The sequence below is a fragment of the Mastomys coucha genome, unplaced genomic scaffold, assembly GCF_008632895.1.
Source record: "Mastomys coucha isolate ucsf_1 unplaced genomic scaffold, UCSF_Mcou_1 pScaffold20, whole genome shotgun sequence".
NCBI classification, from domain to species: Eukaryota; Metazoa; Chordata; class Mammalia; order Rodentia; family Muridae; genus Mastomys; species Mastomys coucha.
The window spans coordinates 99,280,431-99,308,280 of record NW_022196903.1 but is presented as its reverse complement, the minus strand read 5'-3'; the positions used below and the strand labels follow the sequence as shown (position 1 = coordinate 99,308,280).

Genomic DNA, 27,850 nt, shown 5'->3' with positions numbered 1-27,850 from the left:
AAATTCGATCATCAATAGGAGGAGAGGACCTAGGCCCTGTGAAAGTTCTGTGCCCCAGTGTAGGGGAAAGCCAGGGCCAAAAGTGGGAGAGGGTGGAGTGGCAGGCATTGGGAGGGGGAAGGCAACAGGGGTTTGTTTTTGTTGTTTTTGTTTGTTTCTTTGTTTTTTGGAGGGAAAACTGGGAATGGAGAAATGTACATGTAAATAAAGAAAATATCTAATAAAAAAATCACAGAAAAAGAAGTTTCTATCAGTTTGAACAGCTTAATAAAATGCCTTCTTTAAAAATAATGTTCAAAGTGATAAAGTGCTTGTTTACCAAATACAAAGTCCTGAATTAAATCTCCACTAATAGAAAAATATATATTGTGCATACATATTTGTAAATACCATGCATGAAGGATATGTGGTTGGCATGTTCTCGGGCTGAGTTGTTGAGTATGTGGCAGGAACTTAGACAATCACTACTACATACTTTAAAAATAGCTAACTTTGTTATCTTTTCCTTAAAATTCCTCTTTCTTTAAGATTTAATTACTTTTATCATTATATAAGTATTATTCAGTATAAAAAATTTAAACTTTGAACAGTTATAACAAACTTTCACTTAAAATACACACTATACAATTTGGCCATGTAGTTCATTTGTATCTTTATTCTATAATTTTGTTTTCATTTAAAAAACTAAATAGTTTTGTTGGTGATCAAAGAGAAGACTCACGGAGTCTGGCTCAGCAGCATCACTACCTCTACTATTTCATTCTTTCCCTGTGTTTTGTCTTCAGGGAGAAAAGTAAGTCCATGCCTTAAGACCAATGATGGTCTACAGGGGCAGTGGCCTACATACTGGCATCACAAGCTGCCTTCAAAAGGGACCTTCTGAAAGACCTGCCTGTGTCTCTATTCGAGGGAAACTATACTCAGGAATCTGTCCATGGTAGTTTTCTGGCTTTTCTTCACTACTTATTACAAAATTTCAGGTACTTAGACAGTTACCCAAGACTATTTCTTTCTGTAATATGAGTGAAAACTATACAGCGTTAGAATCTATGTTTTCAACCCTTGTAATACCCTTTTTGAGATATATGAGCTTCTCCTAACTCTCTATGGTAAAATCTCACCAAGATCCTCCTTTATTTTGATACATCTTTAACTGGTTTTCCTTGTAACATATGGATTTCAGCTCATACCTAATTTTATAGGATAAACCCTGTACATAGGATTCTCTGTGGAGCCGTTTGATTGTTTGTTTGCTTTAGTTTTAGAGATTAGGATTCTCATTCTGTTATCTGGTACATTCTGAACTCTTCATCTTTCCACCTTAGCTTCCCAGGCATCAAGGATTATGGGAATTTCTACACCTGGCTATGTGACCCATTATTGACAAAACAATTTTTATATACAGTTTAACTGCAGAGATATTAATCAGGGTTTACTGGGCTTAAAAAAATAATTTTACTGCAGCTGGGAAGATGTCACAGTGGATAAAATACTTGTTGCATAAGTGAGAGGACTTGAGTTTACATCCCTGGCATCCACATAACAAAAAGCCAACTGGGCTTGGTAAGTCACCTGTTATCTCAGGAGAGCAAAGGAAGCTCTAATTCAAACAGTCTACACAGATCAATTCTACAGAACCAAGGAGCTGTGGGTTCCGGGAAGAGACCCTGTCTCAATATATAAGGTGGGCATAAAGTGACCTTTATATACATGTGCATATGCACCCCCATAAATTATATGAATGCAGAGAGTGGAGAGACTAATAATTTTAAAATGATAGAGGATTACATAGCATCTTAGTAACATTAAAAGGCACCGAACTTAAAAAAATTAAAGGAACATCTTTATTTGGAGATGGTATCATATTCCTTCGGGCATTCTGAATTATAATGTAATATGTACAGTTCAAATTATACAATGGGGAGAATCAATTAACTTATTACTGAAGGGAAAGGAACTTTGATCTGTGAGAGATAATTTCTGTCTCTTTCATGTTCTGGTATTCTCAACATGGGAAGGGCCACAGTAGTCATGCCATAAATTGCCTTTCTTTTTAGAGTAGTTCAATTTAAAAATATTTCTAGATTTTTTCCCATACCATTTCTTATAGTGTATATGTTTAAAAACCTCTCTTCTTGAATGTTTTTCAGTATATTCTAGTTCTTGCCTTTGACATATCAGACTGCTCATTTTAAGATTAACCTTCAATTTGATTTTTATTTGCCACTAAAAAAAATGTAAGGAAACAACATGGAAAATAAACTTGAAAGCCTGCATGTTATGAATTGAGTCTTAAAAGTCACACCAAAGACATCTGAACCATTGCCATGAAAGCGGAATAATACTTTTCAACCACATTCATCTTTTCAGAGGAGGAAGACAAAAAAAAAAAAGATACCAGCTTCCTGGGATGCAGCCTCCGAAAGCTAGCACATCAGTCCTTTTAAAGAAATTACTAGCATGCTGTGTTTGGTTTACTGTCTCCCACCTTGCATTTTACAAACTGTATCAAAGCACAGAGTGTAACAGCTCCAATTTCTTTCACAGCAGCTGCACCATGTGCTTAAAATTGACAGATTAACTAGAAGAAAGCCTCCAAACTACTGAAACTACATCTGTCCATTAGAAGAGAAGCGAGGGCCAAAGAATGCACATAAAGGAATGCCTTGATGACCCACTACACTGTGAGCTAGAGGGTATGATAATCTTCAGAACTGTGTGTGCAGGGCGCAAGTGCAATCCAAGAGCAACCACCTGACCTCTGCCATCCTGGTTAAGACTAAGTCTATTAAGGATTAAAAAAAATCTGAGGTTGAAAAGTAGCTATTAATTTTACTGTGTATTTTGGTTATGGGTGTGATGAATTATCTGCCTGCTAGTGTCTAAAAAAAATAGACTGTACGAAACAGATCTGGCCTTTATATAAAATGAGACTGAGCTAAAGCAAGTCCAACTGTATCATAAACAGATGCCACTGTTGACTGAATTCAGATTTGCAAACCTTCCCTCTTCAAGAAATTGTGTCAGATCTAGATTCAAGAGACATCTTACAGTTACGTGAAAACTTGCAATATACTTTGGAACTATTTGTTACAGGCCACATGCAAAGACACTGAGGAAGCAGCACTGATGTCAGGAACTCCATTCCAGAGAGATCTGAGAGTCTGTCACCACTTCCTGCTTGTATCGAAACAATGAGAAGTTTCCATACATCTTTATACTAAATTATCCTAAACTATCCAGAGTTGAAGCACTTAAATCAGGTAGTCAGATTATATGACAAACTATTTGTACCATCAAAATAAACATTAACATTTCTTTTCTATTCATGTTCTAAGTCCAATGCCACTTGGCAGTTGTGTGCCCATCCTGATTATTTAGAGAGATGAAAATGGTTAATGTAAGTGATTGCTTTTGGAATCTTCACCAAAGTTGGAAGCAAATTTAACAGCTAGACAACTGGACTTAGATCTTCTACCAGCCACGTGTAGCTCCCACCTCAAGGAAAGCACAAAACTTCACTATGTTAGTTGTTTTCCCATAGCTACATCCAAACACTGAACAAACACAACTTAAGGGAGGAGAAGTGTATACTGGTTGAGTTTTAGGTTGAAGGCCATCATGAAAGGTTCTTGGAGTGTCTGGTAGCTGGACCTCACATGTGAGTGGAAAGGGCAAAGAGAGTTTGGCTGAAAGCAAGGAGAGCTATCACAATCAAAGGCTTCCCTCCCCTCATTCCTGTACATTAGCTATGTCTACTGCCCAAAAGTTTACTTATTATTTCTGAACAGCACTGCCAGCTAGAGATCATGTGTTCAAACACATAAGCCTAAGATGGACACTTCCCATTCATAGAGATGACAACTAGAATGATTATATTTTAACTACTAGAGGAAATATATAATTTATCATTTTATTCTGTTAAACAGAAAATGTGTATTTGATCAACTTTCTGCTTGCCCTTTGTTTTCATGCATCCAACCAATAAATATTTATTAGCTCTTTGACACATGTGTCAGACACACAGTCTTAATTAAGAATCTCCAAACATTGTAAATCTGGAAAATAAGGACTGCCTTAGAAGTCTGTTCATCTTTAAGTGAAGGGCAAAGACTTTTGAGAAGAAAATGTAATTGCTTGGAAAACATTTCAATGCAACTACCTTTCACATATGCCATTTTCCAAATAATTATCTAATCAAACAATCTTGAAAGTGTTATAAATGTGTATAAGCCTCTTTTGACATAACAAGCTAGCTGTGTGGACAGTAGATTAAGTGCCAACTACTGGAGACTCTTAGCAGATAAGAGCAGGGAAGAAAACCTATTGAAATGCTTCCCCCGCTGAGTGACCGATAGGAACATTGCATTGGTCATTAGTTCTCACAGGTGCACAGCTGAACTTCCTGTCACAACGGCTTCAAGTAACATTCTGTGTTCTGCTTTTCCATCAGATGATTAAAAGCGGATTGGCAGAGCCATTAAAAGCTATAAGAGAAAGGAAACTCAGTGGTCCTAGTGTTGGGAAGAGGTATCTTCCTGCTTCGTGCCAATCATGTTCCCAATTGATGTATTTCCTCTATGGCTTCAAGGAAACAATGCAGCTAATTAAAATAAATATAAAATTAAAATCCAAAATGCTACCAAACAGTTGATGAAAAGGCAAGCATATTTCAAGTAGATTAAGAAAAAGAAAAAAAAAACCTACCCACCAACCATACCATTTACAATGCATTGTTTTCTGTAGAGACAGTGGCTCATTTCTGCAGCTACTGCCTTGGCAGGACCTGCTGAATCAGGCATAGGGGAACAAAAAGCCTTCAATTAGAAAAGCATTGTATTTTCCCTGATCCAGTAAGACATTAGTGCTATTCTAATGAGGAAGAGCGATGCATTTTTCTCTCATTTGCTTCTGTTTCTGATAGCTTCATTGCAGGCTATGTTGTTAAGATGGTATTTTTCATTATTCAAAAAGGTACAAATGAAAAGTATGAAAATAAGAGGATAAAGTCAGAAGAAACTTTTGTTTATAAGTCAAATGTGAAAATTTCAAAAACACCATTTAGTGCTTTGAAAGGCAGGGTGTCTGTCATTGGGGTGTTTATGAGTTTGGTGCATTCCAGAACGTGTAATAATAGAACACATTTTAGTATTCAATTGTGACTAGTTTATTCTTCCAAATAACCAAAAGCAAGAGGGAGTAAAACAGCAGAGTGTCTTAGGTAGCAGAAGGTTAAAAGGCCTTTTCATACAGAGATATTTATAGTAAATTTAGTGAACATAGAAAATGGCCTATAAATTCTCATAGGTGCTTAACATGCCACTGTAAGCCAGAATCCATTTTTATAAGGGGGCGAGCAATACTGTGTGTCATGTGAAATACCAACTATAGCAGATGGTATAAGATAGACAAATAAGGCTGTTAAGATGCAACTGAACATGTTTGGCTGAAAAGTGGAAATGGTGACCCTTATGCCATAAATATCTCTCTGGCAGCTCTGTAAATCACAGAGGACATTACTTTTAGGGACAGTGAATGGCAGACATTCTACATTATGACAAAGCTATTCTACCTTGCACATGTCGTAGTGAGTGAGAAATTTTTCTCATATACATCACCGTGTTCCATATCATCAGTCATAGTGAAGAAAGTGCTAACCTGTAAAGTGGGAGTTTCAGAGTTCTCAAAGCTAACATTATCATTTGTAGAGGAGTAAATAAACAGAATTTTGAGGGTGAGAACCTTAAAATGCACCCAGGAGAGGCGGGGAAAGCCATGTCACCTGATATTATTGTATTCTTCCCTCTACTAGACATTTCTATCATGAAAGGATATTTCTACTCATAAGTTTAGTTTCAACCTTTCTAACATTTGTAGGCTCTCGAGTGTATTTGATTGGAGACTGATGAAATTTGCATGTATTTTACCTGATGACTGAATGAATCAAGGTCTAAAGAGAGACAGTAATGTAACATTTCATGAGAAAGCATTCAATATCAGTGTGTTTTAACTCTATTTCTACAGTTTCCCAGACATATATGATTTATATATAAACAAATAAACAAACAAACAAACAAAAACCAAAACACATTCTAGACTTCAGGTGGCTCTAAGACCTGACATATTTGGTAAACAAACAACAGTAAATGTATGTTTGGGGTTGTTTGTTTTTTTGTTTGTTTTACTCTTGTTGCCCATTAAAATAAAAGATTAGTTTGAAACAGTATGTAAGAAACCTCACTGGTTTTGAACTATCTCTCTAAAATTCATGATAAAATTTAAGTTCAGTATATGTAACATTGAGTGGTAGGATTCTCATCTGACTAGTTCACAATGAATATACTCTTATGGTGGATTAATTCCAATATCATTGAAGCCCATTAGCAATAGAAGTGAGCTTGGCTTCCTTGGAATTTTCTTTTTATGTACCTACTCTGGCAAAATTCTCTCATCATATTGTTATAGTAGCCTTGATCAGTCTCTGGTGTAGATTTTTAAGGGAAAGGTATTTATTTCTGGTCACAGGAATAGAATCTACCCCCGCCCTTGTATTCCAAACTTAAAAGAGATCACCCAGTTAGTCCTGCAAATCATCTCATAAGTGCTGGAGAGAGCCTATGCTTGGTTGTTCCAGTACTTTAGTACTTTTGCTATGTGCTTGATCACTAGACCTCCAATCCTAACTCGAAAGGGTAAGTTGTCTTTTTTCCCTCTTCTTCAAATCTTTCTTCTAGGCAGCTGATGATATTGACAGTTTGCCTTCCCTGTAGCTTTTATTTTAAATTCTAGTAAAATTGGCCTTGAGCTTCCTTTTGTGTCCATTCAGAAACTGTTTTATCAACACTACTAAGAAGCTAAAGCTGGGATGCCAACTTCCCTGGTAACCTGTGGTGCACAAGAAGGGCAGCAACAACAACAATGTATCTACAACTCCTTCCATGGGTATTTTGTTCCCCCTTTTAAGAAGGAATGAAGAGTCCACACATTGGTCTTCCTTCTTCATGAGCTAATATTCACTTATCAGAGAGTGCATACCATATGTTTTCTTATGTGATTGAGTTAACCTCACTCAGGATGATATTCTCCAGATCCATCCATTTCCCTAAGAATTTCATAAATTCATTGTTTTTAATTGTTGAGTAGTACTCCATTGTGTAGGTGTGGTGTGGGGTGGTGAGCAGGGGGAGGGGGGAGGAAACAGGGGTTTTTTTACATTTTTTATTTTATTTTATTTTATTTTATTGTAGGGGAACCAGGGAAAAGAGATATTGTAAATAAAGAAAACATCTAATAAAAAATAAATTAATTCAAAATAAATAAAAAAAACAATAACAATGTATATCCCCTACCATGTTGTACTGCATAAAGAAGGTCATCACCCAATACAGCCCTTCCATTCCAAACTTCCCAGGTTTGAAACTGGAATATATTAATTTTGTCACCAATTGGCCATCATGTATGATTCTATGGGAATAGAAAGCAAATGGAGACAAAAATATTAAAATGAAGGAGATTCAAAAATAATAAAAGTTTGTTCATTTTGACATACTGCAAAACCACATATACTAGAATGCCCCAATAAGAAAGGTAACAGTTACCTAAAACTGATAGAATATACTCTCACTTCCTAACCAGGAAACAGTGTGGGTTTCAAAAATGTCAAGAATGTTGAGCCAGGAGATAATGGTGCATGCTTTAATACCGGTACTCTGGAGGCAGGCAGATTTCTGAGTTTGAGGCCAGCCTGGTCTACAAAGTGAGTTCCAGGACAGTCAGGCTATACAGAGAAACCCTGTCTCAAAAATAAAAATAATGTCAAGAATGTCAATAAGAATGGAAAGATAAGTTGAATCATAGACCAAAGAGAAATAACATACAGAAAAAAATGGCAACATGTCTAACATGAAACTATTGTCAGCAGTAAACAGATCAAACATAATTTTATCATTGTAATTAAAACATAGATATTGGTAACATGAATTAAAATGATATATGATTGATGTACATGTTATTTACAAAGAAATAGGTTAGGTCTAAAAACACAAGTAAGCTAAAAATAGAAGAATGTAAAGATATATATCACTGATTTTTTAAAAAAGATAGATAACAAAAGAGAGTTGGCCTATTAATATTTATGTTAAACTCAAATACTTTAAGCCATAATATTACTAGAGATGAACAAAGTTGATTTATAATGATAAAAGGCCAGTCTACCAGAAACAAATAGACTGATTATAGACATGTATACACATAAGAATTTAGGTTTGTATATTCAAGGAACTGGAAGAATGTACAATAGTAATAGTTGTAATTTTGATATTAATTGTTTAATAATGGTAAGATTTGTTGTATCCTTCAGGATACAAAGAACTTACCAGACTCTCTATATGTACTATAGAACATCCAAGGTACATGACATTCCAAACCCTAACGTGTATATTCTTCTTAAATGCATATATAAGCATTACTGCAATTATTCTCTCAAATATATTTTGAAGGAAATTATTTTGTGTGAAATAGAAAGTTACATTCAAAGAGTTTTCTATATGAAATGATATGACAAGCTTTGTTTATTTGAAATGTACTTAAATTATGATACTACTGTTCTGCTACCATAATATTAGAGATTAAATCTGTAAGCAAATTTGGAGTATTTGCAAATTCATAGTAGGTAAATAAGTTACCCATAAATACAGGGAGTTAAAGCAGAGATGCAAGTAATTTAAGATGAATGAATAAGTGAGCCATTATGCTGAAAACTAAAATACAACTAAATTAGTATTTGGAGGGAAATGCCTTGCTGTGAATAAAATTCCAGTCAATATCCTATGCTTGTGCACTGTGGCTCTATAAAAGTAAAGGAAGTTCAAATAAAATGCCAAAGGAAGTCTTTAACCATAAAAGTGATCTTACTGACAACTTCTGTGGTTTAGCTACGCCATTGTGACAACCAAGCTAACTTCCAAGTCTGACCCGACTTCCAAGAATTTCACATGTGTACCCACAGACAGATGCATTTCCAGGTCATAATAGAAGAAGTTTCATTTTGCAGGGGATGGCAATGAGTAAAGATAGAGATTCATGACTTTTCAAAGTACTGAGAACAAGTGGAGGTTGAGTACTGCTGCCTATAAGTAAGTGCCTTTATAGCACCATCTCTAAGGTTATATGAGCATTGCAGATGGCAATGTGAAAAGAATGTAAGGGATATAGGATAAGGAGAAGGGTTACTTGAGGTTTTTGAACCAAAGAAGTTGTGAAATAACTCTTAATTGGCCCATGTATAGGATCAGTTCATTTTTTAATTGCCAGACCCCTTTCTCTTTTTAATAGAGTTAATTCCCTAATGTATTCTGAAGATATTTCTTGCTATGCTACTTATCTCACTATCCAGATTAAGGTAGTATTTTTCCTACTGGTAACTGAGAAATCTATGCTTATTCAACTCCACTAATGCACTAACTTTTCAAGTGTAACACTCTGGAAATAATTGATGAGTGTGAGTGTACAATGTATGCAAACACACAGAGACAACTGGGGAAATGGTGTTATACATTCTAACTAGCACAGTGAGAAGTCATTTTCTATCATTCTCATGAGTCTCTTCAGCTCTCCTAAATCCCAGTTACTTCCCAGTATTTTTTATGAATGAACATATGCCTGATTGTCCCCAATAGTCAATATCTATTTATAGTGTATTTTACATTACCAAAAGATACAGCCTTACCAGGTTATTAAGACAACCAAGAAGTCTGTTTATCCAGCGTGTTCTGAATACGTGCTAGGCATATGCAGCATTGAACATCACTCAGTGGGTCACATCACATAATGTGATAAAGCCAATACTTAGCCTTTATTATTTTCCCAATTACCAAAGCCAACTGTGTGTCATCTAAATTACATTGTGAACTCAAGTGAGAAGATGTTAAATGTCTTGCTCATATGGATAGGACATCCTTTTCCTCCCTTTGAACTATCTTTAATATTAATCAATGTCAAAGACCATGTAAAACTAAAAAAACTCTAATAACAAAATCTGGCTATAGATATGTTTCAATGAGTATAAATTATTATATTATAATAAATGGATTAATAGTACAACTAATATTTTATAATGTAATTGTAATTTATAATAAATTTCTTTAAATGTATTAATGCACCTTAATAGCATAAATTTGAGTATTTCAACTAAGATATTAGTATAACATAAGACATTTATTAGGGGCTTAAATGTGAATCATTAATAAATAGGCATACAAATTTGGAGTTTCAAAGATAAAGTTTAAAAATTCTGTTAGAGAATTTTTTAATTTATTTGACTCTTCTCACTGCACTTTAAGGAATATGTCATTTTACTGAAGATGTCTTTTTACACATTAGGAGACACATGGGCTGAGTATCACTATGCATCACATCTACTCTATAGTATAGATTATCTACAATTATCAAAAGTCAGATAGTGCCCACTCAAAGCTTCCATGGTTGAATACTTTGTACAGAAGAAAGATACAGAAAGATATTAAAGGATCACATCTATTAATACAAGTGCACACTGTATTAATAGATATAATTAAAAACTCTTAAGGACAGACAAGCTTATAAATGATGCATCTATAATATCAATAGGTATTATTCCTTTGGGAACAAGCTGACCACCATCTCCCATCTAAAGTAGGCAATGGATTCTTTTCTTCAATTTCTAATAAAGTGGTGGATACAGGTTATGACTAGGACACGTCTCTAAGATTTCAAAGTCGGAACTGAATGGAAGAGATAGGATTGTCTTCTAAATGTTGTTATGTATTTAATACATCATAAAATGATAGCAGTATTATTTTCCCATTTTTAATATATATTTTTGAGATATATAAGATTCAGATTATCATGGGTACCATTAAATCAAAGTTAATGGCATCTTCCCTTACCTGACTACTCATAAGATTTATGCTACCAAGGAAAACATAATCAGGAATGATTTCCCTCCCAATTTTGATAGGTTACAGATTTGTCATCCCTAACTAAGGTTACAGCTCTACCTTTCTCATCAATTTCACACTATGGTTTTGAAGTTGCTGATGATATTTGTCAAGTATATTACTAATCTGAGGAAACTGGAGCAGCATTTGAAAGTATAGTTATCAGACTGCCAGTTATTAATTCATGTTACAGAAGTCAGTCAAGCACACACAAAATGACAAGGATCTAGGAGACTGGCTTGTAGCTAGCTACCTGCTGCATTCTTCTTTGGATTGTGATGTGCTCTCCTTTAGAATGTGTGTCTGAGTCAGTCAAACCAAATCTTCACACTGCTGTTCAAACAACTCTGCATTATTCCCTAAAGAACTTGCCTGCTTTTTCCGTGATTATGATTTCAGCTCTAGGCTGATAATCAAACTTCTTTGAAATCAAAGGGAATAAAACATAAGGCAAAGCTGTTAAAACCAGCCATCAACAGAAAAGGTCAAGGCCTGTAGCATAAAAAAGAAAAAAAAATATATATATTTTCTTTGATTTATTCTTGGTAAAGAACAGAACCGTTTACAATCACATTTTCTTTGAGTAGTAGTAAAGCACGTTACAACCTTTCTTAATTTAATTTCTCTGGCATTTATTGTGTTTAATAAAATGCATAAATGTCAAATAGATTTATAAAAATGTATTTATAGCTTAATTGGGGGCCTACAGAGATTATTCATAAAGTGATATAATGCAGACTATAACAAGCTAAATTGATAGAGATTTTTGTTTTCTTTATCATCAAAGAAATAATTAGTATTTGCTTACAAAGAACTATTTAATTCAACAGTAATGACTACTAAAATTTATCTGTATGTGTTTGATATTTTATCACTATTATCTTTCAGCTAACATGCGATACTAGAACACTTGGTGGCTTCCATTAATTTTCCTGTACTACATACATTTATAAAGCTCAAGGACATAGAAAGTTATACAAATCTGAATTTAGGAAATGACAATAGCAATATTTTAAATTGACAATCCCATTGTCACATCTTGTAGGTGAAACATGTACAGAAAACCCCCAAGGTAAGTCCTCAATCCTAATCCTAGATTTCTCTAGTGTACAATTTTGTTTCAAATCTGGAAAACTGTGACAGAAGAAATGACTCAGTAGTTAAGATCACTGCTCTTGCAGAGGTCTCAGGTCCCAGTACCCACATGGTTACTCACAGCCATCTACAAGTCCAGTTTTTGGGGGGTCTTAAACCTTCTTCTGGTCTTTATAGGCACTGCATACACATGGTGCACATAAGTACATGCAAAACAGAAAAAATACACATAGAACACACACATATATATTGAAATATGGCAGACTTGTGAACTAATTATATTCTGATCCTATTGCTAGCAGGAATATAAAGTTCAAGGTGAATTACACTAGGTAGTTATTCACACTATTTAAGATTAAAATAAACATCCACCTCTGGATACAAGTTCCAATGTTGCAGCTTTCAAGAAGGTATATTGTTTCTGAAAAAAATGGGGGAGGAAGAGCAGACCAGAAAGTGGGTAATGACCAGACTGTCAAAAAAAATAATCATAACAGAAAAGAAAACATGGCAAAACTCCCAAATATGTCTCGTTTTCATTCTAAGAACTTTAGACAAACAAATCTAACTTTACCCTTCAAAACTTTATGCAAATATAGTTACCAAATCATTTGATGATACAAGTGAAAACTGATTTTTGAAATTTAAAACTATTGAGGATATTTTTTGTGAACCCATTAGGTTGAATTGTCTCACTGGCAAATTCAAATTTTCTACTTGACACAAAATATCCTTCTTTTAGTTCTGGGGACCATAAATAACCTGTGCCCCAGTTATTTTAATATATATGTGATTTCTTCTTAAGTTTATTTCTACTTTTACTACTTATATCTTAGAAAATTAATATATGGTATATGGTAGATTTCTAATAAATACAACTTTTATACAGCTAATTTATTTTCAGTGGAATATAACATTTTCAAAATCCACACAAATCTTATTAAAAAGTTGTTGTTAAGGACATAATAGTGTGAAATAGTCTGTGTACATATATCAATACTACTTTCTATATCACAGATTAACTGGTTTTCAATAAAATTATAGATATCAAGGAAAAATACAAATATAACTTTACAAAGCTTTGTCGTGAACAGAACTATAGTTATTGCTATCATGTTCACATATGTAATACGCTAATTCTTCAATGCTATTCATTCCATTTCAGATAACATTTTTATGGTCAAATTCTACCTTCAAGTATAAACTCCTTCAAGAATAAACCTGACACATGCTTAGTCTTTGCAATGCTTTTGGTCTAAATTTAGTTACATTTTTTTTTTTTTATAAAATGGTGTTAAATATTACTAGGAATGTCCAAGATTTTATTTCTCCAAAAGCCAATACCTTTCCATTTCTTTCATAAAGAAAGTTAGAAAGCTTTTAAGTCTTTCCATATTATACTGTATATATGTGTTTCTCATGTTTTTTCTTGGTTTTTGTTTCTTTTGCTGTTGTTGTTGTTTGTTTTTGTCTTGCCCTAATCTTGTTTGGTTTTTTTTGCCTTATTTTATTTAATTTCATTTTATTTGTATTCTTTGAATGTTCATTTGTTTTGGAAGGAGAGACAAAAAGGGTGTAGATTATGCTGGGAAATTAAGTGGAAGATTTGCGAAGGAGTTCGGGGAGGAGAACCATGATCACAATATATTGCACAGACACACACACACACACACACACATTTTTAGTAATAGGAAAAAAAGGTAAGCCAATATGGTAATCTAAATGAAAATGGCCCCAATGGCTCACTGGGATGGGCATTATTGTGAGGTGTGGCCTTGATAGAGTAGATAGGCTTTGAGGAATCAGATACTCAAGCTAGTCCCAGGGCATCTCATTCTCTTGTTATGGCCTGCAGGTCCAGGTGTAGAATTCTCAGCTACCTCTCCAATAATCTGTCTACTTGCATGTCATCATTCTTCCTATCATAATGATAATGGACTACAGTTCTGAACTCTAAGCCAGACCTAATTAAATGCTGTTCTATCACTAAGCATCATCATTCAACATATTAGCCCCAAATCTCTCATCTATTGTAATTTGAATGCATTCATTTGTCAATTAATTGTGTGTGTGTGTGTGTGAGTGTGTGTGTAAAATTTACATGATCATGGTGTCTCTTCACAGCAAGAAAATAGCTAATTCTAGGCCAGAGAAATGTGCACTGAATTTAAATTTTAGTTGACATGATAGCAACAGCACTGAAAGAAAATTATTTTTCATATGTGACAGCTTTTAATCATACAAGATATGTGTATAAAAGTGTCTTTCTTGTTATAATCTCATGTAACCATTAGTTGTATGCATCTGTTAATTCATTAAATTTTTCATCTAACCAACATATATTTAGAGTTTACCAAAATAAATGCTGTTCTGTCACTAAGAATCCGTCACTTTGCATATGAACTCTTAATCTCTCATTTCTGTACCTTAAATGAATGCATATATCAATTAAAAATTATCATGTAAGAATTGAACGTAGTGTTTTATAAATACAACCTCTCCTGGAGACAATCTGAGAGGACTTCAACAGGTCAAAATTACAAATAGGAATTTGAACTTCTATGCAGATTTAAGGCAGATGAAAGTTTTATTCTGTAACCCCAGTTGGATTCCAGGTCATGGAAGTCCCCTTGTCTCAGCTTCCCAAATTCTAGGACATGTGAGACATCATTGACTGGTAAGCAACATCATCTGAATGTCACCTTCAAAATATTCTGTAGTTTTAAAAGAAATTGTTAAGGAATCAAAATGTTGAATATCATTTCCCTATATTACACATACAATTTATACATAACCCTTGTTATCATTCTAAAGGAAATTTATAAAACTGTCACAAAATGTGTCTCTCCTTTCATTTTTGATATGAATTATAAAGCCTCTTGTGTATTGTAATATGTGCAAATGTGATATTTGGTACTTCACAGGTCTAAAAAAATTCTCACTAACAAATAATTTCAATGATGACAATTAAGTACCTACAACTAAATTTATATTTTGACATAAATGCTCATTTTGATAATGTCATTTCTAGGTATTGTCTACAGCAAAAGCTTGAAAAATAGAATTTTCAATGCTACTTTTGCCTATAAAACCAGTTTCCACTGTATTCAGTAATGTTTGGGGAAATGCAAGCAAAATGGCTTTGGAGGTAAATGTCAGTCTTCAACACTTTAATACAGTTCTACATTGTGTGGTAACTCCCAAGCAGAAAAATATTTCTGTTGCTACTTCATAACTGGAATTTTGCTACTGTTATGAATGAATTATAATGTAAATATCTAGTATGCAGGATATTTGACGTTTTACCCCAAAGAGATCATGACCCATAGGTTTAGAACTACTGGTTTAGAGGAAGTTCAAGGAACTTTTAGAATACCCAAGTGAAAGTCTCCAAGGAATACCTGAACAATCAGCTTTCTTTATAATCCAGGATCTTAGATTGCTAGGAGGAGTTACAGTTTTGCTTTGTCTTATAAAAAAGAAAACAGAATATATTAGTATATATCACAAATATCTATCATGTGCCCTTCAATATCTTAGGCCCACTTGGCGTTTAGTAATTTTTTTAATTCTGTAAAATCTCAATGAAATTACTATTATTTTCACTCGACTAAACTTTGTATAACTAAGTTTCAGTCATGTCTTTATGTTCTGAAACCTTTCCTTTCACCTTCATTCCTCCAAAGCATTTTTGTTTAAATTTGTTTTCTAGAAAATTTGAGATTAAGGTATTTATTACTTAATGGAAGATTATAGTGGTATTGATATTTTATTCTGATAGACTTTAGTATTCTTTGTATTAGTTACTTTATGTTGCTGAGATAAAATACCATGGACAAAAGCAACTTAATGTAAGAAAGGGCTTATTTTTAAGAGACTCATAAGAAGATTTTATAATGGCAGGGAGGCACAGCAGTGACCTGTGGAAACAAGGGGTAAGACACCATATCTTACATCATGCATACAAAGTAGAGAGAGCAATTCGAAGTGGGATACAGTTATATACTCTCAAGTTGTATACTTATTACACAACTACTTAGTTCCATAGTTTCTTAAAGCGGTGCTTTCAACTCAGGACTACGTGTTCAAAGACAGAGCCTAGCAGGAGGGAGGATATTTCAGTGATGAAATAGATTGAGAAATTCATAATTCTTTAACTATAGCTGTTTTCATCAAGGGATATATCACTTCTCTGGCCAATGAATATAGGTTGCCCTAATGGCTTGTTCTGGACAATGAAACTAGGTGGGAAAAAAGGACATTACAGTTGAGGATGGGCCTTTAGAGTTTTCTTCTCCCCTCATTCTTTATTGCCTTTCTTGTCCACCACGAGAACATGTTCAGATAGCTCTCTAAAAGGTGAGATGCCTTAGATACCACCAGCAATGGAATGAAGGAAAGCAATAATTATCCACAAATTCAAAACCAGAGGAAATATCATCTATGTTTAGTCAGCGCAGAATGCTCTCAAATTAGGAGCTATAAAAGAGGCCATTTTTTATGTTTTGATTTTACTTTATTTTACTTTTTTGTAGATTGAGCTTTAGAGTTTGAAACATCAATGAAAAACTGACTCAGACCCAGTACCAAATACTGGATTTAACAGAAGACAATTGATTTTTTATCAAGACATTTCAGGAAAAATATTTAGAGAAATTTCTACTGGTGATTACTTTAAAGTACTCTACTCAAAAGAAGGATGTAATGGAATATTTCTGCTTATTACAGCCAATGCATGTATACTGCTTATTATATGCAAAGACATGTACTGATTTATTTAGTATTCCAAAATCCCTAGTGTTCAGTGCCATGTTAATGAATATGGTATCATTCCGTGTCTCAATAATAACACTCCCACTAACATAATAACAATATACTATTTTCTCATTATATTATTCAAGTGGCTGACTATCCTTTGTCTATGTTTGGACTGTGTTAAATTTTATCTTATTTCCTCTTCACAGCAATGGATTGGATAATGTTCTCATAGTATCATTTTTTAAAGGAAAAACATATACATGGGAAGAGAAAGCGATTGCTTCTTATATTAAATTTTAGAATTGAAAAATGGATAATGTATTAATATTATCTTAAATGAAGCACTCCACAATCAATAGTCATAAAGAAAATCAAATTAAACCACAACACAGTTACTATGAATGCCCACAAGAATAGCTAACACTAAAACACTAGAGATGTGCATACTGATGTTGGTGTGGGAGTAAATGGTACTCACAAATGTTGTTGGTGAGAGAGTAGAATACAGCAATAATTCAGGCAAACAAAGTGGCAATTTATAATGAATATGAGCACATGCTTCTGTTACTGCTTTGGTCAATACTGGCTGTAAATTTGATAGGATCTAGAATTATCCAGGAGATAAGCTTCTGGTCATGCCTGTGGGGAAGTCTCTAGATTACAATGGCCTCTGAACAAACTTCTGAGGGACTGGCAAGAGTAGGGTCCTCCTTAACTGTACACAGCACTGTAGGGCAGTGGTCTGTTGAGAAAACCTGGGCCCAGTTGAGTAATAGGTCTGGAACCCTGTGCCCCGAGTCGGAGAAAGTTTCTGTCTGTAAGGGACAGAAGGAGTTTGGCCATGACTCCTGGGACTCTGGCTCCTATATCAGTCAGAACCTCTCACAGCCCCCACAGGAGATGTGTGCTCAATCATATAGACAATGCCCCAATTTCCCAGCATTCTAGCTGGACTCTACCCCCAGTAAACTGACTACAGTCAGGCATGCCCCACCCCACAGACTGATAGCCACACCTCACAATATATAGCAGTGGTTTGCCCCCTCCTCTCTCTCTTGCTCTTTGTCCTCTCTTGTTTTGTCCTCTCTTGCCTTCTTCCTCTCTTGCTTCTTCTCTTTCTCCCTTGTCCTCACTTCCTCTCTTGCCCTCTCTTCCTCTCTTATGCTCTCTTCCTCTCTTGCTTTCTTCCTCTCCTTTCTCTCTCTCTATCCTTCTCCTCTCCTTTCCTTTCTCTCTTTTCTTTCTCTCCACATGGCCATTCTCTTTCCTATAATAAAATATCTCATGACTATGCATTGCCTCCTTTTAACTAATGCACCACTCAGCCCCAGGCATCAGCAGCAGAGAGAACCAGGCATGACCAACAGCAGAGACACATGGGACCAACAAAGCACCAACTCATGGCCTAGGATCCTAGAGTGAAGAAGGGGAAAGTGGGCTGGGCATCAGCCTCTTCCTCTGTCCACTTCCAGAGTATAGATGTAATGTGAATACCCACCTTACATAAGCCTCTGTCATCATGTCTATCCTGATTGCATGGACTGAATGCTTAAACTGTGAGAAAACACAGTCTATGAGGCACCACAGACATTAACAAATAGGCTTATTATTCTGCAGTTCTTCTTGAGAAATAAGGGCATATGTGCATATGTACACAGAAAGACCTGCTCTGGGTTATTTTCCTAATAACTTTATGCTAGTCTCACAATATAAATATTTAAAATGCTCATCAAGAATATAACAGAAAAATGGGATGTAATATCATTACATATGGCACTCATAGGAATTTAAAAAGATAAAAGTACCAATGCATAAACAAATATTTATGATTTCCAGAACATTTCTTTATCAGACAAATATGTATTGCAGCTCAGCTCTCACATACAGGAAATTCTAGAGCTAGTATAAATATCATACAGAATGATGAATCAGAAGAGTAGATTCCTGTGTGCAATCAGGGCCAGTAATAGAAAGAAGTACTAAGGAGTCCTTTCTGAAAGCCATGATGTCATGGCATGCTTTTATCTGAATGGTGGCCAGGAAGCATGGATTTTTTAAAACAATCAGCATTTTACCAAGGTGCTCGGTCTTGTATGACATTTTTGCTGGACAAAGGGAAAAATGTAAGAAAATTGGCCCTATTCAATTAGGTTAGCAGTTCTCAAAGGATTGCCTAGTTTGTGATTAGTACCACACATGAAGATGTCGTGAATGATGGCAATTGCTAAAACAGTACAAAATGGGACAATAGCTCATGAATTGTTCATTTTATGTTGAACAAAATGATGAGAAAAGAGGGTATGAGGAAAATAATTGACTTGAGAAATTTGTGAGGCAAATAAACAATGGATGCCATAAAAGAGGAAACATGAATATCACATTTTATGAGGGGGAGAATTAAGTATTTATGGAGCATTGTATTTTAAAAATTTGATCAATCAACTTTATACTATCTTTCAGAAACTGCTATCAATGTATTATAACTCAAAACAAAGCAATCACAAGTAGAAGACAGCTTAGTTCTAAAGCCATCTATATAATCATAAAGTGGTTTAATCCTTTAATAATTTCATACTAGCTGTTGTTTTACAGTGAAATATAGACAAAATAAAAGTACAACCCAAGCCTTATAGTCCATGTGAAAATAATAAAATAATAATTAAAAACCCATTTGTCCCCCTTTAATGTGAATTTTTCTTTCAATATTCAAATGAGAAATCTATAAGACCCTAGGCTGACCCTACTAGTATAATTGCATGTCAAAACTTATTCATCATTTCAAAATGGTTCAGTAATTTTGGAGATGTAGTTTTGAATGAAGAAAAGCCTCCAAACACAGCCCTAGCACATCCCAGCGAGAGATATTTGAACAAGAATGTTATGAAAGCCTAAGCTCCTTCTTTGAGAAGATGTTCAAACATATATCCTGCCATCATAAAAATTCAAACACAGCTCTGGATATGGGAAAGGTAGAAATTATATCCAAAACCAAGTTTTGGACACTAAGGAATGAAAGTGATCACATTTGCAATGATGAAGGCTACCTACTAGAGTAACGTCAAACACTCAAAATAGCTATTATATGAGTTAGGGCCAAACTGACTTGAGGACTCCTTGAGTGAAGAGTGCAATCCCCTCATTCTTTGAAAATTGCACTTTAACACGAGACAGTTACTTGATAATAGAAGATTTTCCCAAATTAGGCATAGAACAAAAAGATTCACATTCCACGAGTGTACTGTGTTTTAGAAACTTGAGATCTACAAAATTTAGATCCGTGTTTTTGTTTAATGGAAATTAAACAAATTCCGCTATTCTGATTTGTGTGCAGAGAAAAAATTATAGTGGTTTCTCTATCCTGCATCTGGGCACACTGGTTGTACATGCACTAGAATTCACATTCCAGAAAGTCCTTCAGTAGCTTCTTGGCTCCAGGTTGGCCAGGCATAAGCCACATGTTTTTAAGAAGGCTTCCAAATAGTGTAGTCTGTTAATTTCTCACTCCTCCATCATTTTATAACAGGACAATAACAATTTCCATCATAGAAGATTTTCCTATCCTTTTGACTGGATCATTCTCTAGTTGTTGGACATCTCTGGCAGTCTTACACTCTCCAAGGAACCAGTCTTTTGACATCAACACAATCAGTGACTGTTCTATATAATTGAAAAATGATACTCATTACTCAATAAATATGCAACATATAACAAGATACAACCATTCAAACATTGATTCTATAAGACATAATTCAGCAAAATAACATTGAAGTGCTTAATATGCTATAAGATGGCTCAGTTTCTCAGAATTACCATGGTGGGAATGGACACACCTGGACTTCCCCTTGCTTCTCAGCAGCTTGATGATTCCTCAGATGGACAGTACTGATGCCTTTCATTTTGTGTTACTGTTATCAGTAGAGCCACTGTTGGCACTCCCTCCCATTACTCATTGTCAAAAAAAGGGTTGATTTCCTTCATATTTATGATTTCTTATTTTATAAGGGAAAAGACATCTTGTCTGTTTTACTCTATTGTGTGAGCACAGGAATTTGACCGTTCTCTGAATTTACTTCTTTAACAGAAGGTCATGCTCCAAAAGACCTTTGATGGGAGAAAGAGAGAAACCAAAGCCTTTGAACTCTAGAGACCATACTGTCACGTTTCCAAATGAGGACCTGGGAGAAGAATCGGTACTCAATTCACTTGCCATCAAGCCTGATGACTTGAGTTTGATTCCTCCTGGGACCTATATGTTTGAAGAAGACAGGCAACATCCAGACATCCATACATGAAGTTTGTCTTCTCTGTCCCAATCTCCAGCACCAAATAAATTAACAAATTAAATTTAAAATGTTTATAGTTTTGAAATAAAGCTGTAGTTATTACTTCAACTACTCAATATATAAGAAACTATTTTTAATTGGAGATTATGGCAGAGAACTGTCATTATAGCTACTGATGAGGCAGAAGCAAGAGCATCCCAGGTTTGTGGCTAACCTGGGGAACAGAGTGAGTGAAAGTGAGCCTAGGTAAGTATACAAGATTACATTTCAGCCTGAAAATAGAGACAGACAGATAGACAACAAACAAAACATGAGGAAGATTAAGAGTAGTAGTCAGCAGCAGGGTACTCACTTAATATGAGCAAAGTTGGAGTTGGGTTTAATTCCCAGTTTGGGGAAAAACAAACAACAAAAAGATGCATTATAATGAAATCGCTTAGCAAGTTTTTCAGATATTACAGACAACAAGATATACGCATCATGATTATACTTAAAAATGAGAAAGCAGAAAAAAATTGAAAGCAGCCAAATCCAGTTCTATTCCCTAGAGGCCTCTAGATAATGAGTTCCTTTCTTCATTATGTCTTATTCTCCCGTATGCACAAAACAGGGAGGAGATGCAGACTCCAAGTTTGCTGAACATGTCGGATGTAAAATGTCCCATGTGGACACTAAAGAACTAGAAGATCAACATGTTGAATGTACCCCTCCTCCACTATATCATGCTTAATAAGTGTTGATTTATTCAATATCTTTATGCCCTTTTCATTATAAATATTTAGCTTGGTAAAACTGTTCCATTTCCCACACTGTGACCTCCTCACACCACATCTATTTAATCCTTCCTGAGATGGGGTCATAGTCATTGTCATTACCTTTTCTTCACAGATCTGTTGGTTAATCACAGAAAAAATTTGGTTTCTTTCTCATGGCAACCATGCAATAGAAAAGAATGAGTGTTTATCTTTCTACACAGAAGTTTCACTTGATATGTATTTACCTTGTGAATTATAGGATTTCTCTCATTTCATCTGACCCCTATAACCTAAACTTTGCTACTGTGTCCCCTTCTTTTCCAGTTCCCTATTGGGCTTTGTCCAGGAGAAGGTCAGCTTTCTAGGACAAATCTAGCTAAATATAAAGTGCTTGCAGTTATCACAGAGCACCGGGGACTTGCTAAGTGACTGGGTTTATGTGAAGGAGCAGTCCTCAGTAAGAATAAGTCCCATGGCTGAGATTTCTACACTTCTTTCTGTCCACCTGTGTTATACACTGCTTTCCATTTGTCTTGAGAGATTACTTCTGAGAAATACAGTTTTGTCTATAATGTCTATTTATTTGTCTTTCTATGATTTTACTCTAATCTACTTATGGGTTTTGTTTGTTTGTTTGTTTTGGTGTTTTTTCAAGACAGGATTTCCCTTTATAGCCCTGACTGTCCTGGAACTCACTCTGTAGACCAGGCTGTTCTTGAACTCAGAAATCCTCCTGCCTCTGCCTCCCAAGTGCTGGGATTGAAGGCATGTGCCACCACTGCCCAGCTTTGTATTTATGTTTATAATCAGAAGTCAGATTGGAAGTTTGTGGGTGTGTGTGTGTGTGTGCATGTATGTATACATATGTGTTATACTCTGTCCCTTGGTCAACTCCCTATAACTTTGCAATGATTATATTCCATTTGATATTGGTAATTAAATTGGCCTTACAAGGTTTTTACCTTTATTCCATAAATATTTTATAGTTTTTATACAGTATATAATACAAATGTTATACAAATATTTTATTATACAATATTATATATAGGAGCTATTTCTAAGTAGATATACTTTAGGCAACAAGATAAATGACTGACATTTTGTGTTTATATTTAGAAAGAAGTTCTCAGAGTTTTGGGGCCAGGCCTCACCCGATGGGCAGGAGAGAACATGCTAAGACTTGTTTTAAAACATCCAATCTTCCATATATCTAGGTGCCCTGAACTACAGTTAACACTTGTATTAGTTGTCCTTATTGAATAGCATCTCTTGTACTTCCTTGACCCTCCACAACATCCATGCATTGTTGATTTGACACTCGAGCAAACCTTACTCTACTTTACCTTCTTTGTAGGTGTTTAGTGTTTTCCAGCTCTCTTTAACCAGCAAAACTGATTCTTTCCTTTCAGCTTTCAGATTAACGCTTCTCTGCCTTTGCTTCCACTTACCAAATAATACGTATGTCAGTGATTTTTTTTTCTGATTTTTGCTTATCCTCATCCTTTCCATTCCAAACAGAAACACTTTAAGATCCCAGCCTTTTCCCAGTTTACTTTATCTGTTTTAAAGTAATTCCCTCACCTCCTTATTTCCCACTCCAATCCATTTCACTTTTCATTTACACAAATCTAATTCTGCTGTCAATTTTCTCACCAAGCATGAGAGAACTCCCCTGTTCCTGTCAAAATTGCCATCAGTGTCTGAAACCTGTTTCCCTCCACAGCTTCTTTTAAAATTAACATAACCAAAATGGAGCTTAATTTCCACTAATTTTAAAATCAGTAAATTTGTATTGTGTTATTCTTCTGGCAATATAATACAGGGATATTATATAATATTTGTATATAATATTTGTTCATTAAGTCATTCAACTGAGCTACCAGACAAAGGTCACTTAAGAATTACAGTTTTCAAAGGTACTGTAGAAAACTGGCATCCATAGCTTTCCTACCTGGTTACAGGGAGACAGTAGAATACAGTGTATCATACCTACACTAATAGATATGAGTACTGATCTGATGTCAACACAATTTCCTCTCCCTTTATTTCAGCATAGTGACATATAAAAGTGTAATTTCCATCAGTTTCAATTTTTCTAATGATTTCATAGTGATTGAGGATATATTCATAGGTTAATTAACTAGAAAATTTAGGGGTGGAGGTATAGCATTTTTCCTAGGTTTCAAATTATTTTCAAGTATTTTGTAAGTATCCTACACCTGACATTTGAGAATGCATATTTCATTTTTCTAATCGATACAGAAAACCATCTATAGATGAACTGTAATCTCAAATTTCAAATTCATGGTGTTAAAAATTTTGATGTGGAGGAGAGAGACAAATGATTGCCCAACCTGGGGATCCATCCCAAATACAGACATCAAATCCAGACACTATTACGGATACCAAGAAGTGCTTGCTGACAGGAGCCTGATATAGCTGTCTGCCTCCTGGGTGATGGGATAACTAACATATATCACCATCCTCAGGGAGCTCCAGTGGCGCAATCGGTTAGCGCGCGGTACTTATATGACAACACAAACTTTTTAAAGGCAAGTTTGCTGGCATGTTAGATACTATAAAAACATACATTGTTTGCTTTACACTTGAACATCACAGTTGTTATTAATTAATTTTTATCTTTCCATTGGAAAGAGAAATACTAAGTTGGGTGGAATCTCCTGGACTTTCAGAAATGCTCTTGCCTCAGCCTGGTATGTTTGGTATACACGATATCATGTAGTTTTGTTACTTATTTCTTTTCCTAACACTAAAGAAGTAAGTGATGTATTTCATGTCAGAGAGAAGAGAGCAAACTGTGTTATACAAATTTCAGAACTTTTATACAAGTCTTTACTGAAATTACAGAGCAACAAAATAATTGAAGTTGCAATGACATTAAACAGATTTATAAACAATAATTGATAGTGGATAAACTATTTTGTTAGCAACTCATTCTTCAAATTAAATGTTATCCAAATGTTTGCAGACTAAGAACTGTATAATTGTGAGCTTTAAAGGATGAGTTTGTTATTCATCTTACAATGTTCTGGTTTATTAGAATCTTTTAAAATTATTAATAAAATAGACATGTAAAGAACAATATACACAATCATGTCAAACTCCAACCTATTTTTGTTATTCCATTCCATTTTGTGTCTTTCTTGGAAGCCTATTCATGTTACAAATACAATTGTTTACTATATTTTTTGAATGTAACATTATGCTGCATAATCTTACAACCATAAAACTATGGACAATAAAACTACCCTGCTGTAGAGTAAAGATGTATTAGTACATTGTTTTCAGGGATCTGAACTGAAATTATTTGATCAAAAATTGTAATAATATTATTTTTGATAATATTTTATTTTACAATGTCTGGAATGTTGTACCCACTGTTAAGTACATTTCTCTAAGACTATATAATAATTTATTTACTATTTCCTCACTATTGCAAATAAATTTACATTTAGCCATGAACATGTTCAAGTTGATGGAGACCAACTATTTTAATAACTCTACCTTTGGAGTCTGATTTTATGAGCTAGTTATCTTAATAAGCTTTATAATCATTATAGAAGTTACTATTGTGTTCACATCTTATTTATATGAAACTTTTATGACTACTTAAAACAGAAAATTATTATAAAAACAAAATTTAATGGATTTTATAATTTTCATCAAGGTAAAGGTCTATCATGTATTCATAGTATTGAAATTTTCTACTATGAATAAATGTATTTATTAAAATGCTGAAATCATAATCATAGAATCAAGTTACTATCATATGCAATATGGAATAAAATATGGTGGTAATTCTAGGGAAAACAAGGAGAGATTGGTTTTGTCATTATTTTAATAACTATGAGAAAGTGCTTAAATATGAATAACAAACACATAATTAAAAGGGTCATAATTTATACCATTCTTAATCTACAAAAACAACTTTGAATAGCATTTAAATATCAAACTATTTGATATACAGATTATATGGTGGAAAGAATGAAAGGAGAAAGCTAATTCTCAAGAATTTCTGACTCTATCCTCTGACTTGGACCCATGCTGCAAGGCTTGGCTGGACCCAGAGGTGTAAAACACACACACAACACACACACACACACACACACACACACACACACACAGATGCACACGAATGGGAGAAAATGATAGATGATAGCTAGATAGATACATAGATAGATGATAGAGCAATAATATATAAGATAATGTTTAATTAAAACACAGATTTGCATATATTTTGAATTTTAAATAGGTAATCAACACCTAACAGTCCACTTTCCACAGTTTCCTGTCATTTCTTCCCATTGCTCTCTCATGTCATTCATCTCTTCTCATCTGCAGCACTCACATCTACCTACTGTGTATGCTTCATATGCCTCTGGATACTTAGTCTGTTTGCCTTTTTCTCCCTTTTTCATAGTGTTAGCACACCTTGGTATTTCAGTTGATTTTCCTCTCACATTTGCATTGGCAAATAGCAAGGGATGAACTAGATAAGTAAGAAGTAGTTTTCAGGCCAACCAGAGGGCCAGAGAGCACAGAAGCATCAGGGAATGCATGAAAAATTCATAAAGGAAAATGTATTTTCTCAGCCTTGTAGTCAAAAGAAATGTGTTTATAATGGCCACTCCTGAACAGAAATTCACAAGTTGGAGAAAAATGAAGGTTTACAATCTAAAACAAAACACAATGATCCTAAGCTTTTTAAGTACAGATAAGATGCCTGGCTGTACACTTTGTAAAACTAAGTCTTCAGGATTTAAGCTATGTTAACCGTTGTCCTTACACCTCATTCTGTTTTCTCCTGGATTATACCCAGGGGAACTCTTGTACCACTTTTCGAGGTTCAGATGACAACTCCCCTATAAATGCCTTTCATTTTCAATTCTGCAGTAGGATTTAACCTCTTTGGAGTCTTTCCATCATGACATTAGATTTGCTGGATCAAAAGGCTGGAAGTTTCTGTGACAGATATATATTAGCATTTCACCAACCCTCTATTGCAACTGTTTACATTTGCTGAGGGACAATGAGTACTCATGGATAATGGATAACTATTGACAAAATCTGGTTCTCAGTTGTGTGACAAACATCTGAAAAGAAAACTTAAAAGGAAAAAGAGAAAGAAGGGAGAGTATTTTGAACTATGGTTTCAGAGGTCACTACTCAGAGTCATCTGCTTGGATGGCTTCTAGTCAAAGGCAGGGTTAAAGGTCATAGTACCTGTGGAGTGTGGAGGAGAACGATGCTCAGTTTGTGGAAGGAAAAAGCCATAAGCAACCAGAAAGGGCTAGGGATGATATATATATTGGATATATACTTAATTCAGACTTCCTCCAATCAGGATCTAAATTAAAAATTTTTCTCATCACGTCCCAAAACAGTGGCACTTGATAGACACAAAAGCTTCACACATGGGCCTGTGGAAGATATTTCCCATCCAAAGCCAAGGAGCAACAACTTGGAATCATAAATATTTGCCATCCATCTTTCTACCCAACTATTTTCTCAATATTATTTATGTAAATACTAATCTATATTTGTTAATCATCCTGATGTTCACACATACTCTCCATAATATAAAGACCCTCCCAAAATATACTTTGATTTGTGGCCGCCATACACTATATTTAGTCTTTCTCTTCATGTTTACTGATGTCAAGTCCAAGTAATTATGAAATGGTTTTTTGGTTTTTACCATTTTAAGGGCTTCATTTGGTGGTGTTTAACATTGTCATGAAATTTTTGAATTCTTACTACTCGAAAAGATTATTTACACACTAAAAGAAATGCCATAACTCTGTTTTACTTGGTGCTTAGGTCCTAGATTTCAGCACCTCATTTTATGTCTTTATAGAATTGGAAATTTTGAACATTTCACATATGCAGGTTCAGATTATTTAATTTTGTATATTTCTAAGTTTCATACAAATGACAATAGGTATCAAAGTTTTATAATTTC

General features: G+C 34.6%; 1 protein-coding gene across 6 annotated transcripts in view; it reads right to left on the bottom strand.

The window, feature by feature from the left end:
* Cntn4 (contactin 4) overlaps nucleotides 1-27,850 on the bottom strand; it is a 975,079-nt gene that overhangs the window by 764,274 nt on the left and 182,955 nt on the right. The window contains exon 1 of one of the 6 annotated variants that reach the window (XM_031382786.1): nucleotides 7,350-7,845. The exons of the other annotated variants lie outside the window; for them this stretch is intronic. The gene's annotated coding sequence lies outside the window, so the exon portion shown is untranslated. Of the gene's footprint in view, nucleotides 1-7,349; nucleotides 7,846-27,850 lie in introns of those variants that run through there. 6 annotated transcript variants of the gene reach the window in all.